General features: G+C 39.9%; 1 protein-coding gene across 8 annotated transcripts in view; it reads right to left on the bottom strand.

Annotated features, from left to right (window-relative positions):
• The window catches only part of Rgs6 (regulator of G protein signaling 6), a 561,710-nt gene that overhangs the window by 497,949 nt on the left and 44,355 nt on the right, over positions 1-19,406 (bottom strand). The gene's annotated exons all lie outside the window — the stretch shown is intronic.

The following is a 19,406-nucleotide window of genomic DNA, read 5'->3' as shown; positions in this document are numbered from 1 at the left end:
AGATTCATTCATAGGAAAATGGATACATATTGAAGATATACTCCTAAGTGAAATAAATAAGTCACACATGTGTAAATACCGAATAGTTTCCCTGGTGTAAATAATCTGCAATAATGCATAAGATTCTAATAAGGTTACTGACATTTAGAAATGGGAAGAAAGGAGCTAAAGGTGCAGGGAAGGTGGGCTGGGTAGGGGAAGAGTAAAAAGGGAAAAGAAAAATATGTGAGAGAATGAAAAGATGAAAAGTGTTTGTAGATGGGGAGGGGAGGAGTGGGTGAAGGGAGGGCAGAGGTAAGGGGAAAAAATGAGAATCAAGACTTGTCATGTAGAGGTACAAGATCCCAACAATGAATGTAACTGTACTGTATCCCTAAAATGTACCAATAAACTCAATTAAAGCTGAAAAAAAATTTGAGAATAAATTAAAAAAAAAAAAGAATAGCTATCAGTATCATCACACAGAAGAGGCAGAGAGAAGGGACACAGAGGTTAAGAAAGAAGTAAGAGAGAAGAGGTATGATCATACACTAATTCTTACATCCATAAACCACATTCAAATAAGTCTGTAGGAGAACCTGATAATTTTCAGGAAGACTGTTGCCAGTGTGATTAGTTCTTCCAGGCAAAAGAAAAAAAGCAAACCCACTTTGTAATATAAAGCCAGGGCTTAAATCTCTCCAGCAAAAGAACAGATACACTAAAAACTCTTCAGAGGTAAAATATCATCAATTCATTTTAAAATATTTTTTTAACACCTACTTTCTTTTTTTTTTATACCGGGGATTGAACTCGGGACCTTACACTTACGAAGCAGATGATGGAAAAACTGAGCTAAATCCCCGGCCCCTAACACCTACTTTCTCTTGCTACAACAAAATACTTGAGGCTGGATAGCTTATAAAGAAAAGTGCTTGGCTCATGATTCTGGTGGCTGGCAAATCCAAACAGGGAATTCAGTACCTGATGTGGGACCCCTGGCCACTTCACAACATGGCAGAGAACAACAAAAGGAAACAGAGAGGCCAAGTGTGTAAAATAGCCTTGATTTATAACAATTGGTTTGAGAGAAAATTCAGTCCTGCAAAATCCAGCCTATTCTATGAGATCACACTAATTCACTCATGAGGATGGAGCCTCAATGACCCAATTACCTTCTGTCAGGCCCACCTCCTAAACTTTCTATAACTGCAATGTCGCCACCGGAGACCAAGATTACACATGAGCCTTTGAGGGACACTGTCAAACCATATCCAAATCATAACACCTGTGTTCCAGACACTGAGCTAATGCTAGGGAGAAATGATTGGCTTTCTGCATTCGTTACCTATTATTGTGTAGTAAACTATTTCAAAACTCAGTGGATTAAAATAAGAAACATTTATTGTCTTACACCTTCTAAGGGAGGATCTAGACACTTCAGGCTCGGGGCCTTTGTGTTGTGAGGGTCCCAAGACCAATCTCAAGTTCAGTAGTAGTAGCTAGAAGACTTAAAAGTCTCACACAGATTATTACACATGGACATGATTTAATACAGCAAAAGGATAGAAAAAATCACTTCTCTGATTTGCTGGAGAGGGAACCAGGTATAGACTTCTGAGAGTCCTCCTTATGGAATCACATGGGATTGCACTTAATTCCTATTGTGACAACATGTGCAAAATTACAGACTCAGTATGGAAGGTTTATACTAGGGACTGCTCATGTCTCTGTTTTAAATGTATCCATATTCCAGAATCTCAGATGGAAGCAGGTATTCAGCATAGATTTATTCACTGCTTAAGTATACCATCACTCTTATCCATTAAGAAATGATGAGGACCCTCCCCACTAATTCCAAATACCCAGATAACATCCAAGAGCCAATCTTGCAAATAGACTTTTCTAAGGATAGCAGCCTCGGAAGGAATTCCCTTTCTACACAATGTCTCATAAAGTTGCAGCCAGTATAGAGTGTGCCTCCATCATGTGAAGCCTTGACTGGATCTGGAGATACAATTACAAGGAAGCTCTCTTGCATGGCCATTGGCTGAAAGTTCTTCACCATATGGGCCTCTATGAGTTGCCTGGGTGTCCTGAACATACGACAGCTGGCTTTCCTCACAGTGAATGATCCAAGAGGGTGAGAGCTGCCCAAAATGGAAGCTACATTCTTTAATAAACTAATCTCAAGAACGACATGCTATCACTTCCAGCATATGCTACTGCGTGAAGACCAAGTCTAGTAAAGTATGAGAGGGGGAGGGGAGTAACCACACTGACAGGAGTCAGGGATCATATGAGGCTTCTCGGCAGCTACCTACCGCAGTTCACCTTCTGCTGCCCAGTCATTTGCATCCCTTCTAACTTTTGCCACACACACACACACACACACACACACACACATTGTCCCATTGCAGCATCAGCTTCAAGTTCAGCCCTCGCTCTCTAAATCATGTCTAAGTTCAGATGAGGTTTTTTTCAGGTGTAGTCTCTGACATATGGCTCCTAGAATATGGTTCTTTTGACCTTTAAGCATGTGCAACTGAAAGCACAAGTTTTCTACTGTCGCATACCTAACATACAGCGGGGGACTCCCTCAGAAAGCACAGAGGGGGAAACAGTCATTCTGAAATTCAGCCCAGCAAATGTTGAATGTTCTTGATTAGGTCTCTAATTTATGCAGAGAAATGACTCTATGGTGTTTAGCCCCACTCTCTGGACTCTTATTTCTGCCTTTCTCTTAGTTACTTTTCTCTCATTACTGAGTCAAAACACCTGACATCCAGAGTTAAAGGGGGAAAGGTTTATTTAACTCGCAGTTTTTAGAGGTTTCAGTTCATAATCTGCCTGCTCCGAGGCACTGTAGCATGGCAGACAGGCATTGCAGTGGAGAAGCAATTCATGGTGGGCAGAAGGTAGCAAAACAAGCAATCAAGGGACAAGACAAGCCTTTTTCTGTCCCTTCTATTGTATACAGGCTACTGGGATTAGGGTAGTGCCAAACCAATCAGTGGACTGATTTAGTAATCACCCACCCTTACTCCTAGCACCACACCCTGAATCAACCTCACATTCTAGATTCATCTACCTCTGAAGAGGCCCTCCCTATAACGCCATAAGGCTTTGAGGGGACATCTAGATACAAGCTACAATAGCCATCTTGGTGTTATCCATACATTTTCACGAAAGCTAATGTATTCTCTGGCTGAGCAGTTTTCTCAGCCTGGTTTCTATTTTCTGATACTTGAAGGTCCTCCATCCACAGGAAATTTTATTTGGTCCCCTACCCAGCTACGTACTGAGAATCAAACCAGGGCCTCACACATGCTACACAAACACTCTATCATTGAGCTGCGTCTCTAGCTATAACGCTTTCATTCTGAGTTGATGATGTTTCTTCAAGTACAATTCTTTAAACATTGTGGGACTTCAATGAATTCTTTTAGGGTTCACTTTCTTAGACAAAGGCCACATCCACAAATCTCTCTGTAACAGGACCTTGTTCATTGTGTCTCTGCTAATGGCCTTGAGCTTCCAAGGAACCTATTGCTTAACAGAGGATCTGTCAGGCAAACAATTTCTTTAAGAGGATTTTTTGTCTGATTTAAGGTACTCTCAAGACATTATCTTTGAATTTTGAAATCTAAAGATTTTTTATAACCATACCCTCAGCTTCATGTTTAGCAGTTATTTTCAAAAAGTACTCTGAATCTGATCTTTGGTCAGAAGCTATTTCTTAACTTTCACTTCAAATGCCACGTGAAGAGGCCAGGAATCTTCAAAACCAACACAGCCTGGCTCTTTAACTGTTCTGCTTTCCGTGTGCGTGTGCGTGTGTGTGTGTGTGTGTGTGTGTACACAGGCAAGCATGCATGGTTCTCTCTCTTCTTGCAATTTTACTTTAAGCAAGGAAAAAAATCAGAAAGCACTTCCAACACCCTGGCTAAAACCATACCATCCAGTTTATCAGGGACATTTTTCTACTTTCTACATTACTTCAGGTGATAGTGCTGTTAAATTTTTGCTACTGCATAACAAGGATTCTCCTTTTTTCAGTTTGCAATATGATTTTCCTTCAGGCCTTCACAGGTAGCCTTCTCGAAGTCCAAACTCCAATGAACATTGTGCTATTCAAAGAACTTTAACCTTTTACCTCTATGTTCTTTAATCCTTGCTGCTTTCCCATAGACCCACTGCCTTGTTCAAAGCCATTATCACATTTCAGATTTTTTTACATCAGCACCCCAATTCTACTACCAAAATCTGTATTAGTTATCTACTGACATGTAATAAACTACTGCAAAACTCAGAACTTAAAATAACAAGCATTTATTGTTTCGTGTTGTTTCTTAGCATCAGAAATTGGGAGCCATCTGAGTGGATGACTTTAGCTCAGGGTCTCTCATGACCAATCAAGCTGATGGCACAGCCTGTGACATTTGAAGACTCAACCAGGGGGAAAGTGTTGCCAGGCTCACTCACACAGTTGCTGGCATAGCCTCATGAGTCTCTCCCTGTACACTGCCTGCCTGTCTTCACAGCATAGCTGTTTCTCCATAGAGTGAGGGAGCCAAGACAAAGAATCCAAGATGAAAAACTCAGCCTTTACTTTCCAATATTAGAAATGACACATGATCATTTCTATCATCTATTTGTCAAGGACATGAATGCCAGGCTGTAGAGACCACTGGGGGGCCATGTCAGTTGGTAAATGCTACCACTTTCCTATCTGGAGTTCTAACAGATGATAGACATCAACAATTACTTACAAGGGCCAGGGATTTGGCTCAGTGGTGCCGCTGCTTGCCTCACAAGTGCAAGGCGCCAAGTTCGATTCCAGTATATAAATAATTAATTAATTAATTAATTAAAAATTACAATATAAAGTAATAAAAACCATCATAAGCATACAGAGAAGTCAGCACCAATTTGCCCTGAAAGAGTCAGGAAAGGTCCATGGAGGAGGTTTAATTTAGGACCCACGAAGCACATGAGACTTGTCTGGCACATGGAAGAACCTCTGCCTGTAGAAAGTGTTTCTGTGCTTTTTCTCCTTGTGCACATTTCATCTGAATGGTAAATTTTTCAGTTTCAAGGCTCTTCCCAAGGGCAAATATGGAATGGCTTGATTTAATATCAATACTTTGGATGACACATTATCCTTCAATAGATGAACCAAAAGCATAATGGTAGATGATGGATGCTATGCTTGGAAATGCCTTCTCTAAAGGTCAAGATTTACTAAAGACAAAAGAAACAAATAAAGTAAAAATGCACAGTTGGGTAACAAATGCAAAAGTAGAACAATGGCCTCTAATTTGGAAAAGCACACAATCAGTCAACATATAATAGTGATTATTTAAATAATAAGGCAGGAATAAAGACATGGAGAAAGAAATGCTAACCAAAGGACCCCTTTGTATAAAACAGATACATGGGGCCAGGGATTTAGCTCAGAGGTTCTGCTGCCTGCCTCGCAAGTGCAAGGACCTGAGTTCAATACCCGGTATCATAAACAAACAAACAAACAAATGAAACAGATACATGAGTGGGCAGAAAATAGGTTGGGCAAGAACACTGATCTTTTAAAAGTTACTTTTTAAATTTCTCATTATAATAATGATATGATCTCATTATAAAATTTTATTAACCTGTAAAGTGTTAATAAGCATAGAAAGAAAATTAAAATTGTATGACCCCAAATTCCAGGAATATCCATTATGCGGCTTATAGACTTTTCCCTTTATGGCTGCTGGATAAATTGGGGGTAGAATACATACCTACCTACATACATACATATAATTTATATATTCTAACATAGGATATATAATTTATATAATATGTAATTGTGGAAATGGTTCTATGTCTTTTATGAATGTAAAATTAACACAAAAATTAAATTAACATATATGAAAATGTTTGTTTATATATTATAGAAAGATATGAAATAAAAAATGAAATTCATCTGCAATTCTTTTACCAAGGGGAAAACTGTGTATTATAAACATGGCATTTTTCCCCACAGGCATTTTAATGTAAATACAATTTTAACTGCGTCTCTGACTTAAAAGTACATAGGTATGTAGAAGAGCTCACTTAGCCAATGCCATATTAATGAGCATTTATGCTGCTCCTTATTTTGCACAGATGCCAGCAAGACTTGGTAATGGCATCTTATGCACACATATTTACACATTTATCTATTCTTTCCTCAAGATAAACTTCTAGAATTATACTTTCTATAGTAAAAGACACTTATTTTTCAAGAATTTGTATACATATTGCCATATATTCCTTCATAAATGTCAAACCAATGTTTATTCACCCCAAGAGAATGAAAATGTCTTGTGCCACCTTTTTCATTAATGACTACTAGGACTTGTTCTCACTTTTTCCAGTGTAATAAGCAAATAAACTCTTAATTTTTCTTTATTCCATCACTAGTAAACAATATATATTTCAAATGTTTCAAGAATTTGAAATTGAAGTTTTTTATTATGAATTATGTATATTAGTATTTGTCAAATTTTTATGGAGGTGTTCACTGTTTTTGTATTGATCTGTAAGTGTCCTGCACTCATTCAAATGCCTTGTTCAGTCATATTTTTCAAAGCCCATTAGCAAAGTCATAATAGAACATAAACGACTCAGGGTTGGTAAATGGTTGAGCCAAGTTTAAACTCACCTGCATCCAAGTTTCAGGCATCTCCTATAGTGGTAATGAGTAACTTAAAACATACAAATATTTAACACATATAATGATTATCAAAATAAAAACAAAGAAGTGGTGGTCTCATTATGCTGACGTCACTTCAAAACTGAAAGCAGCAATTCTGAATCTGTGTTGCCCATTGGAGCATTGGAGGATCCCCACACCTGCTTTTCACCCCATACAATGAAGTCAGACATACAAATTTTGAAGATGCCAAGGTTTTCCCAGTGGGCAGTAAAATTTAAGGAAATGTTAACTAAACATTCCAGCTCCCAGCTTTCAATGCTCCTGACTCATGGCCCTCAGGTGTCAATTCTGTCTTGTCCTTGGTAGAAGAGAATTACCAAGTATCTGCCTTTCCTGGGGCCATCTTGCTGCAGCCTATGACTGGATGATATGAACAGATAAAAACCCATTTCTGTCACCCCATATATTGTTCCAAGGTCAGCTGTTAGAATACCACAGAAAGGGTAATCTATAATAGAAATTTATTTTGCTAGTGGTTCTAAAGGGTAGGAAGTCCAAAAGCATGGTACCAGCATCTGTTGAGTGCCTACATTTGCATCATAATGTGGCAGAAAGGCAAGCTAGTCTATGTGACACAAGGAAGGGCAAACATTTTTTTATCAAGAGCTCACTCCCACCAGAACTAATCCTATCCCAACATGACAATATCAATCCATTCATGAGTGCAGAGCTCTCAGGATCTAATCATCCCTTAAAACTCCCACCTTTTAATACATTACATTGGTAATTAAATTTTAACATGAATTTTGGAGGGACACTTAAACCCTTAGCACCCCAACTCAGGAATCCCGGTCCCACAGGACAGGGTGATGCTCTGTGACTACAAGCCAACATGTCTCCTGCTCCACCCTGCTTCCTTTCCCCACAGCACTGATCCTGAAAGGGACCTTAATAATGCTCCTGATGCTTTTCTTAGAAGTTGCTTCCTGAGAGAACTAAATGAAACTTCCCCTAAAAGAATAAAATTTACCTAAAGACTGGACTAAGAAAAATCTTCCTAAAAGGTCCCACATCTACCCTAGGGTGGAAATCAAAATATATTTTTTAAAATGCTTTCATAGGAGTTATTGTTCAATGGTTACAGAATTTCTGTTTGAGGCAATGAAACATTTTGGAAATAGTGCCGATGGTTACAAAAAATTGTGACTATAATTAATGCCACTAAACTGTACATTAAAAATTATCCAAGTGGCAAATTTTGTAAGTATTACAACAATTTTTAAGGCTAATAATGCACCAAAAAGCATTGAATAGTACACTTTACATGTGAATTTTATCTCAATATAGCTGTTCTTAAAAATCCACTCAATACAGTGTAATGACATGGTGATCTACAAATGAGTAAAACAGTAGTCGTGGCTCTATTAATCTATAGAATACCATAATGATAATATTTTATAGCCTTTATGGAGGGACTCTCTTTCCCTCATTGTCTCATTCTCCAAAATAAAGAAGCAAAATGCTTATTGATTTGTACTTTACGTATCTTTGGTCAGCAGGAATTCAGGAGTTACATCCTGAGTGGTGTGGGCAAAGAATAAGCAATTTCTTGGGCCAGCTGCCAGGGTTAAGAATATTTAAAGACTACATGAGGGCTAAGATATTGGCAACATCACTGAGATCAGTTTTGCAGTAGTAGAAGTGCTCAATTTAACTGAAGCTCAATTTAACTGCAAGTTCCCACATACAGAAAAGCACCATGAGGTAACAGACTGATATCCCAAAAAGGAACAAATGCACTTGTTTGTAAAAACAAGTACAGCTGTCCCTCATTATCCACAGAAGGAATGGTTCCAGGAATCCCAACAGAGACCAAAAATCTGTAGATACTCAGATCTTTATGTAAAATTCCATAGTATTTGCACATAACCCAGGAATATTTTCCCGCAGATGTTTAATTGTCTCTAGATTACTTACATAATACCCAATACCACATAAATACAGGGAATTGTTATACTGTATTGTTTAAGAAATACAAAGCAAAAGGGCTGTATATAGACATATTTTCCCCCAATATTCTCCATCTGAGGCTGGTTGACTTTACATCTGCATAGATGTAAAGTTTGTGGGTATAGAGTGCCTAATGTTTGTGTCAAAGGCAGCAGTGTTTAGAGGGTAACGCATGGAAAATTCTACCTCCCAGAAAACACCCCATCTATGCCTGCTCCAGCATTTATAAAGTTTGCTCCATTTGCCACTGCCCCCAAACTTACCACCATTGGCCATCTCCATCTCCAGGAGCCTGAGTGTTTCCACTTCTTGAAAGGTTGGCAAGCCTCTTGCCTCAATGTATACCTCCCTTAACAAGAGACCTCCATTCAATAAAGGCCAAATCTCCAATAAGGTTAACTGTCATTTAAAGTCTGTGGTTTCAGCTTGTGGGCCCTCCGCAATCAATGTATTTCCAGAAACCAACTTGATATTATACAAAGTTTAGATATGGAAGCACTTATGAAGGAAAGGAAACACTGATGACAAAAATGCCACTCAAAGGAGAATGGAAAAAAAGTAATAAATTTGGAGCTAAAACATCTGAACTCTAGCCATGAATCTGCCACTAATGAACTGTGTGACACTGGGCTAACTCATTTACCACTCTGAATTCCGGTTCCATTATCTGCAATATGGACATGATGATAATACTTGGGCTGCCTATCTCACACATTGCTGTGAGACAAAATGAGATTAATGTATGTGTAAACACTTAAAACACTAAAGCTCTGACAAATGGAAAAGAGTACTATAACACTTCCAATCTCTCAAGAGCCCCAGAGAAACCTAGTCCAGGGCTGTTTTGGTGCAAGAGAACCATTTAAACATGAGAGTGACAGAGAAGTCCACTGGGGGCATCAGGGGATATTAATTCAAGTTACTTTTCACATCTCTTTTATAATCAAGTCAAGACCACAACGATTATGCTATGGAATCCACAGATCAAGGTGTAAAAGAAAATAGCAGTTAGAATATGTCTTTTGCTTTGACTGGTAAAATCTTACCATCCCAAATGCTAGCGTGCTTTTTTGGGTTGTTGTTTTGCTGAGTTTCACCCTTGTTGTGAGGTGGATGTGTGTGTTTCCTATTTTTATTTATTATCTTAGGAAGTACTGGTATGAAATATTCAGTTCCTTTGGGGACTTAAACATAATACTTTTTGTTTTTTTTTCTAGAAAACACCCTGGAGAGAACCAAACTTTCACAGCAAGGAACAGCAATTCTCCAGTGAGTTTTATGAAGAATTCTATAAAGACAATAATCAGCAACACACTGATTTCATATTCCACAAATGGGTAACCTCTGAAATTTCAAAGTCAGGGGCTTATTTTTTTCCCATTGAATGAACACTAGATTGGGACTCATGTGTGTTCCAAATTTAGCAGGGCTTCTGCAACTGGGAGCAGTTGCTTAACAACTGCACACAGTGGTGCCTGACCTCATGGGTTGCCAGGGAAGCCACTGGCAGAGTCAAAATCAGAATCAAGCAGATACAAACAACTGGCCAAAAAAATGAATCCTGAGATCCAGAGAGAAAGAAATGCTGTTTGTCCTTTGACTCGCTTTTTCTTAGGGAAAGCTTTAGAGAAAGTGGGACTTATTCTAAATCCAAGTCACTTGTGTTTAGGCACTGAAAAATTAATCAACTTTAAAACAAACACAGATTTAACCACCCTCTTTTTTCTTCTTTCCTCCCAATATCAAATTCCTCTGGAGTCCATGGTGATTGTGTAATCACCAACTCAAGGGACCATTCATAAATGCAGTCAGCCTTCTGTACCCATGGATTCCACATCCCCGGACTCAAGCAACCAATGAATGAAAATATTCACCCCACAGAAAAAAAACATTACATTTGTGCTGAATATACACAGATTTTTCTTTTTATTATTAAGTAGTACATGTTTGTAGTACATAATGTTTACTTTTTTGTGGGAAGTATATAATGTATCTTAATTCTTTTTTCATCCTCTTTCCCTCTCTTCCTTTCTGCTCCCTCCAACTCTTGATGCCCCTTCCCATTAAAAAGATATATCTTTTATTTTACTCTTTATTTATACTTACATAGCATTTACGTTGTGCTAGGTATTGTAAATAATCTAGAGGTGATTAAAGTATGCAAGAGGATATGCAAAGATTGTGTGCAAATGCCATGCCATCTTATCTAAGGGACTTGAGCACCTGCAAATGTTGGTATCCATGGGGTCCTAGGACCAATCCCCCTGGCTATTGTTCACTGTACTTCTTGACCTCCATGTGGCATGAGACACTTCTGGCCATTCTTTTACCTTGAAACTGCTCCTTTCCTTGACTCCTCCAGTCCAAATCCCATCGTGACATCCTACTTATTCCCCTCGTCCACTTTCCTATTACTTGTCCCTCCCCTCATCCTTGGTTATTTAAGTCATGTGGGTATACACCACTGCTCACACTCCCCTAGAGTTCGGAGCTCCTAAGTGGCTCTCTATCTACCTGGAAGTGATGGTTCACCACCAACTCCATCTTGAAGATCAAGCCCACATTTCTAATTACCTGCTCATATTCATGTTTCTTCTCCTCATATCCAAGATAGAGCCAGCTTCCTCGCTCCTAGTTTTCTATGCTCTGTTATTCATTTCATCTCTTCCTATCAAAGCCAGGCTTCTATTCCACCTACACTTACAAGTTTTTGAGTCCCATGAAGAGCTCAAGAGATCCCTCATCTGCACCTCTGTCTCTGTATCACCATTCACTCAAACTGCAATAAGTTCCCAAGTGAATTCTTACTGGCCATATCTACTGACTCAAAACATTCTGCTCAGCAAAACCAGATAATTCTTTCTGAAGTAATGAATGTGCCACAATTCTGTTCGAAAAATGTCAGTGCTCCTCTTTTTCAAGTCCAGATTCATAATCCTAACATCTAAGGTTCTCTATAATCCTGTCTTATCTCTGCTAACACCCTAGAAGGTCACAATATTCAGATGAGTTTTGATTCCTCTCTACTTTCCCAAACTTACCTTGAGGTTTCTTGTTTCACCTAAAACACTATTTTAATTCTTCTCCATCCATCTCTACCTGTTAGAATTCTCCCTTTCCTCAACAACATTCAAACTACTTCCACAGTGCCACTTATCCTGGCTTTTCTTGTTAAAAATGGCTTGTACTCAAAAGCATTTGCACCAATTTTGGAGTGTACATCAGGCTCTGCAAAAACAAAGCACTCATTTTATCTCTTCTCTTAGATTACAAACCATGTAAGTGCAGGGGCCAGGCATCATGGTTTCCTAAAATGAACATGAATTTGGTGACCAAAATAACCAAGGTGTATTCTCACTTGCACTGAATGAATAGCTCACTCTCCTGTAAAAAGAATCTCTGACAATAACTGCAAATTAACTTGATTTTGAGGGTCATAAGCTATGGCTCATAGGCCAAATCAGGCCCACCATCTGTTTTTGCAAGTAAAATTTTATTGGAACACAACCATGTTCATTTACGTACATACCATGAATAGCTGCTTTTGAACCACAATGGTAAAATTGAGGAGCTGCAATAGAGAGCACATGGCTTATTAAATCTAAATGACAGTTGTCACTTGGTGTCCATGAGGATTGATATGAGAACCTCCTTAGGACACCAAAATCCAGCTATGCTCATATCCCTTGTGTAAGATGGAATTCTATGCACATATAAACTCTATGCAACTTCCTGCATACTTTAAGTCATCTCTCCATTACTTGTAATACCTACTACAAAGTAAATGAGATGTAAAGACTTGCTATACTATACTGTATTATTTAGGGAATTATGACAAGAAAATCTTCTGCACAAGTTCAGCATAGATGCATCCATCACAGGCCTAACTATATTTCCAATTCCCAGTTGGTTCCCTCTGCAGATACACAACTTGTAGATACAAAAGGCCAACTGTGTTTATTTTCTGGCCCAGTAGTAAACAAAGAGACCTCTTCCCCAGCCCCATTTCACTCTCCTTTTAGGTGGACAGGTGGTATAATTAAAAATATTTTCCAGACTTCCCTGCATATGTAGACCCAGGAAAAACTGAGTTATAAGTAGATCCTCACATGCAAAGAGCTCCAGAATATGGAATAAGATGGGGACCCTCCACTGCTCCTTCTTGACTGTTCATTGCTATCAAAGGTTAAAAGACAAAAGACTATCCAGCTGCAGCCATGTCCAGCATCCTTCATCCAGTTTCAGGACATCCTACCTGACAAAGGAGCCACTGCAGCAATGGTCATAGTCACTGTGGCTTTTCAACCTGGCTTCCTAATGCCTGGATGGCAGCCCCAGTGACACACTATGACACTGGTTCTGTATTATTCTGAAAATACTTTCCTGGCAGTTTCTCTGCCAGTGGTTTTGTAAGCATCTAATCCATTGTACAAAATGCCTTTTGAAATTTATAGCCAGGTTGTTGTGTCTTATCCTGAACCACAACTGACACAGAGTCAAATTACGTCTACTCCAGTTCCTGAGAGATGAAATGCCAATGTATGCAAAAGGGCTTTATCCACAGTAGAGCTGTCGTCATCTGCAAAGCTTTATCTCATCCTCCATATTCTGACCCCCCCACCTCAGATTTGGCAGAGTGGCCCCCATTCGTGAAATCTGGATGCCCCCACAGTACAGCCCTCAGCTTCCTTCTCTTCTCACTCTTGGTTGAGGAATCTCATCTACCTTTCCAGCTTCACTAAACATACTCATCACCGGTTAACCTATTAGAGAACATGGATATTTGGAGAAAATATAAAGCTAATTCTCCAGAACAATGCACATGTATTATTATTTTAACATAATTTCTGAAGCCCAGAGGCCTTTTGCATTTCAGCTGGGGACTTCTAGGCTATGAAATCCTGGTCTCATATGCCAAGGGATGTTCACACTTGTGCCTCAAAACCAAACTGCTCTGCAGTGAAGGCTGACATGGGCAAAATGCCCACTGGACTTCCTGCAAGGAACTCAACGTGGCCACATGTGAATCTTACCTTCTACTGCTCCCCTTCATGAGTTATTTATCATGCCAGCGAATGGCTCTGGCATGCCTCAGAGGACTGGGCATCACTCAGGCTCCTCTCCTTCCTCCCCCAGAGAAACTACTTGTCAGGTCCTTAAAATTTTGCATCCTTAGTCACTTTTGAATCTATCCTCTTCTCCATCTCAGGGGTCAGCAATTCATCCAGGGGCCACCGCCCCTTATCAAGACTGCTACAGGGGCTGGGGATTTAGCTCAGTGCTGCTGCTGCCTTACAAGCACAAGGTCCTGGTACCAAAAGAAAAAAAAATAGCTTTCTGCAGGAGTCTCCAAATAGCATCTCTTCTTCTACCCTATTCTCTTATTTCCTGTACCCAACAACATGTATATCAAATCTAACCATGTTTTTCCTCTGTTGAAATACTAAGAATTCTGTCATCACCATTTAGCCCTTCCCAAACCCTCACCTTGAAATGGTTCCATGCCACCCCATCATTGGAGCTAACAGTTCTCAGAACAACAGGCTTTGTCTTTCCCCAAGGAGTACCTGCTGCTCCCTCCCCTACTGTCCTTCCTTCAACACCACTTTGTTCTCCTGCTCCTCTGCTTCCCCTCCTCATTCTCTCACTTTCCTCCTCACCAGCTCCTCATCCTTAAGTTCCTGGCTTAGATGTTGCTTAACTTCCTTACCCATCAAATGTTTATTGAAGCTAGACATAGAGCAGTAAGGACTCACAATTCTTGCCCTGATAAAGCTAAATCTTATAGGGATATTAGATCAATAACGACAAGTATGATGATCTCCTAGTAGTCCCCATTCCTAAGCCTAGGCAGAGTCAAAATCACACCCCCGAGATCCCAAAATCAACACTATGACCGTCCACTTCTCTCAAATATTGGCTACTAGGTCTCTCCCAATGAGAAGGCTGTACATTCCTTTCAGGGAGAACTGTGTCTTACCTACATTATCACCAAGGCCCTCTAATGGATCTTGCACCCAGATGTGTTTAATAAATCCCCACTGATTAATGAAATATTAGTCAATAAATGTTAGCTGCATGAGTCAGCACTGCTTATGAGTGACCCTGTAAGAAGGATACAACTAGAAGAAAAATTACTGGGGGTAGGATCCTCTTTTTCTCTTCTCTGGGCTCTGCCAGTGCCCCAAACCACAAGTAACATGATTTTAACAAACACCTAACTTGCTGCCTGGATTTCATGCTAGGCAGCTATTCCCAGCAGCCCTTCTTGCCTGTAGGATAAATACCTGCATGCTCAACAGCACAACTAATTAGAAAGACCCCCAGTGATTCTGAAGCCTCTAGAGGCCAGTCACCCAGCTGTGCCCTTGGTCACTGAATCCTAAACAACATAGAAGGCAGATAAGCACGGGAGACTCTGCAGCCAGGAGAGGCCCAGGAGCTCAGCCAAGTTAGATCCCAGGAGGTATGCGCTAAATTCCCCGCTAGGCCAGCCCTGAATCTATGTGTGTAAACTACTGCCACATCTCTGTAATGTATGTGAAACTGGTGGGGTGCAGGGAGAAGCAGAAGAAAACCAAGAAGTGAATAGGCCCTTCTTTATGAAAAATAAGAAGGCAGCCTAGATAAAGAAGGACAAGATTTTCTTGAAGACATAATAATACAAGGGAACACTTATTGGGCACCTGCCATGCAGTCCGCTCTAATCTCCAGGCATGCATGGAATCGTTTAGCTCTTCTGACACCCCTCTGAGGCAAGCATCATCATTACCTCCATTTACAGATTAGGAAACAGAAGCACCAGGACATTAAGGAGCCTCCCCCGGTTGTGTCCCAGCCAATAAGTAACCCTTCAAGATACAGAGTAGTCTGCTTCATAGCCCGTGATCTGCACCTCTTCCTTTACACCCTCATGAGAGAGACAATGTTCCCACTTTCACCCCACCAAGGTCCCAATCTCCGTGGCCATCGGCCTGAGCATGTGTTAAAAAACAGGATTAAGAATACAATCTCTGTGTGAGGGGCAGCTCATCCATCTATCCAATTATTGCTTTGCAATAACCAGGATCCAGTGTTGGAGGATTTTGTTTTTTTAAATCAAGTATGAGAAAAGGTAGGGATGGCTGAGTACATGGTAACAATAGCTGAGATGGGCTTAAGAGAGAGGGGGGTTGGAGAGGAAGAACAGTGCTCAGTCTGGTGCTGAAGATGCCAAGAGGGCCATGAGAACTCAGGGGCTGGAGCCCATCACCAGGATAGAAAAGAGGCAAAGCTCATTGTGGCTTGCTTGCCAATTCACCCTTACCTCAGCCAGGCTACGTGAAATACCTCATGTTGTTGGTTGTGAGGATGGTGAAAGCATCTTGTTAGTTATGGAGATGGTGAAAACACTAAGATCATAACTAGTTTGCTGGGTCTGCTATGACAAAATATCACATACCGCATGTATCGTGTCACAGTCCTGGAGGCCAGAGTCTGAGCTTAAGGGACTGGAAAGATCATATTCCCTCTCAAGGTTCTGGGTAGGGACCTAGTCCAAGCCCCATCTTGGCTTCCCATAGTGTTTTGACTGATGGCAGCATCCTTCAAGTCTTCACAGGGTATTCTCCCTGTGTGTGGTCTATGCCCAATCTTCCTTGTTTATAAGAACACCAGTCATACCAGAATAGAATGAGTTCACCTTAACCAATAACATCTACAACAATCATATTTCCAAGCAAAAGCACATCATAAGATCCTGGGTAGTAGGATGGTGACATACAGATTTTTTGGGGGGAGGGGGCAAGCACACAGTTCAATTCATAATAAAACTCTAAACAGCTGTTTCATTTCCTCCAGAATCAGAATCCTAAACAATAGAGTTAAGGCACGTCAACATTTACGTTTGGAGAATTACTATAATCAAGGAGCCATGTGAGTCCTAGAAGGAACACAAAAGTGAAATAGATCCCAACTCACAAAGGTCTTCCAACAGAGCTAGGGCAAGCACACAGTTCAATTCATAATAAAACTCTAAACAGCTGTTTCATTTCCTCCAGAATCAGAATCCTAAACAATAGAGTTAAGGCACCACAACATTTACGTTTGGAGAATTACTATAATCAAGGAGCCATGTGAGTCCTAGAAGGAACACAAAAGTGAAATAGATCCCAACTCACAAAGGTCTTCCAACAGAGCTAGAGGGAAAAGATAGCTACACACACACACACACACACACACACACACACACACACACGCATACACCCTTTCTACAACTAAGTAGGTTATAATCGACTTGAGAGCAATACAAATAACCAAAGTAATCAAATAGAGGGAGAGAAATAACTTTTGTCTGTAAAAATCAGGAACCAACCTTAGGTAGTATTTGACTGCAACATTAAGGAAGACCCAGAATTCTAACAAATGGAGACTAGGGGTGGATCAGGGAAACTGAAGACACTTTAAGTAGAAAGAACAGGTTGAACAAAGAAGAAAAAAGGAAAAGCACATACTGTGTTTGGGTCAGGTCGGTTTAGCCAGAGAATTGCAAATGTATACTGGAGTCACGTCAGAGAAGCCTATACTCTAGTTTGGTGTCAATTCACAGAACTTTTAATTGGCAGGGTAAGGAATGTGGATGTGCTGTTCATGGCAGCTAAGACATGTTGCCATGGCCACAGCAAAAAAAAAAAGTGGTTCCAGTTAAAGAACACAAATTCTAGTGACTTAAGAGATAGAAACTAACGGAATAAGTTCCACTATAGAAATAAGTTCTCGCTTACCGTTTTTGGGGTTTTATTTAATTCAAGGATGCTAACACGTTCTGTTAAAACTAAATGCTTTTCTGTTTGCTCTCTGCAATTGTAAAGACAACATCTGTTTAAAGTAAAAGGGCTATTTTCATAACAAACAATGTGGCATCATCTCAAACACCACAGAAGTCTCTTATATGAAAAACTATAACAAACCAGTAGAAAAGACAAACACACTCATAGGATAAAGGGGGAAAGACCATGAAAGAGAAATTCACCTAAGAAGACATGTAGATGAGAAATATTCATAAGATAAATTTGCACTACCTTCAGCATTTTTTGACTGAAGAAATGATGCTCATTTCATTTATTAAATTAGCAAAGGTGAAAGGGATTATTCATTATAGATCAGAAGTACACCCCTGGTATGTACCACCAGAGAAATGGGACTGGATCGTATCTAACAACCCAGCTATACATAGCAAAGGCCTAGAATATACATGTTATTCAAATTCTAGAAATTTATCCTAAGGAAATAACCACCAATGTGCATGAAAATATAATGAAGTGTTAAAGGCTTGGCTGCTAAAAGTCCAATTCAAATTTTGACTTAGTTACCCAGTCAACCTTAGGCAAATGACTTACCTATCCTTGATCTGAGTTTCTACATCTGTAAGATAGCAACAATGAGAGCTACACTTCATAGTGTTATGGGCAAGAGTACCCAGCATAGATTAAGGCCCTAAACATTAGCGGCTACTCTGACTGGCAAAGGAGATTATCAACAAAGAAGAAATATATTAATAAAATGAAACACTGTTTAGTCATTAAAAGGATAGTCTAGAGAATCAGAAGCAAACCACAGTGCAGCTCGTACACCGAAGCTGGCCTGCCACCTGGCTTGATAAAGTTTTATTGGGACACAGTCATACCCATTCATTTACCTCCTGCCTGTGGCTGCTTTTGCATTACAATGGCAGAGCTTAGGTGCAATGGAGACGGTATATCTCAAAAAGTCTAAAATAGTTATTATCTGACCCTAGTAAAAGTTTTCCAACCCCTGACCTGGAGGGATATTGTCCATTAGGCAAAAGTATTCTCAATTTATAGAGTGAAGTTTCCCATCATTAAACATAAAGTAACCTTTCTTAAACTACGTACATAAAAAGGTATAGAAGTAGATGTCGCATCAAAAATTGTGACTGTGTTGAGTATGGTGCACTGCATCTCCATCTCCATATCACGGTACCTGCGGCTGGAATGTCAGCCCAAAATAAAACACAAATGCCCATTCATAGTTTCCCTTTTCTACATGGTTCCAGTGGAAGAAAAGCAAATTATGTGTGCAGGAAAAGGGTGAAAACTTGAGGGAGACTCATCTTTAAAGAAAGTTTACATTCTTTGAGATACAGGAATATGCTGTTAATTAGCAGTCTCCATCCCTGGAATAGCTCCTGTGCCCACCCTATGAATTCTTGGTCCTTTTCTCTTCTCTCTACTGCCCAGGGGACAGTCTCCTCCTCCTTAGAGCCTGCTTTAAGTATTCCCAAATGGCTCCTCTCAAATGTCAGTATTGAGCGGCTGGAGAAATACCCTCCTGACTCACCCTTCCTTCCCACAAACAGCACAGTTAGGTTATAAGTTCATGTTTGCCCTCCTGAAATGATCCTCCCTCTGGGATTCAGTTGTTGAGGTCACAGAGTTCACCCAGTTAGCATCTGAGGAAACAGCCTGAACCCAATTCTCCTTGGGAGGAATCGTTGCATTCCTGTATGCCATGGGAATGTTTTTATTTCTATATAGTCATGTATTGTGTAATGACAGGGAGACAGTCTGTGAAGTATATTGGTACACTGTGAAATGTCATTCTGTTTTATGCTGAACTATTTTTTATAAGTTGGAATCTACTCTAAAATAGCTATAAGAAGTACAATACCATAAATACATAAACCAGAAATGTGATCATTTATGTTCATTCTTTTGGACACAGGAATATGTTGCAT

The sequence above is a fragment of the Fukomys damarensis genome, unplaced genomic scaffold (genome assembly GCF_012274545.1).
Source record: "Fukomys damarensis isolate Sample0158 unplaced genomic scaffold, DMR_v1.0_HiC HiC_scaffold_21, whole genome shotgun sequence".
In the NCBI taxonomy this organism is placed as follows: domain Eukaryota; kingdom Metazoa; phylum Chordata; class Mammalia; order Rodentia; family Bathyergidae; genus Fukomys; species Fukomys damarensis.
Note: the sequence above shows the minus strand (reverse complement) of the source record. Positions and strands in the feature narration are given on the sequence as shown.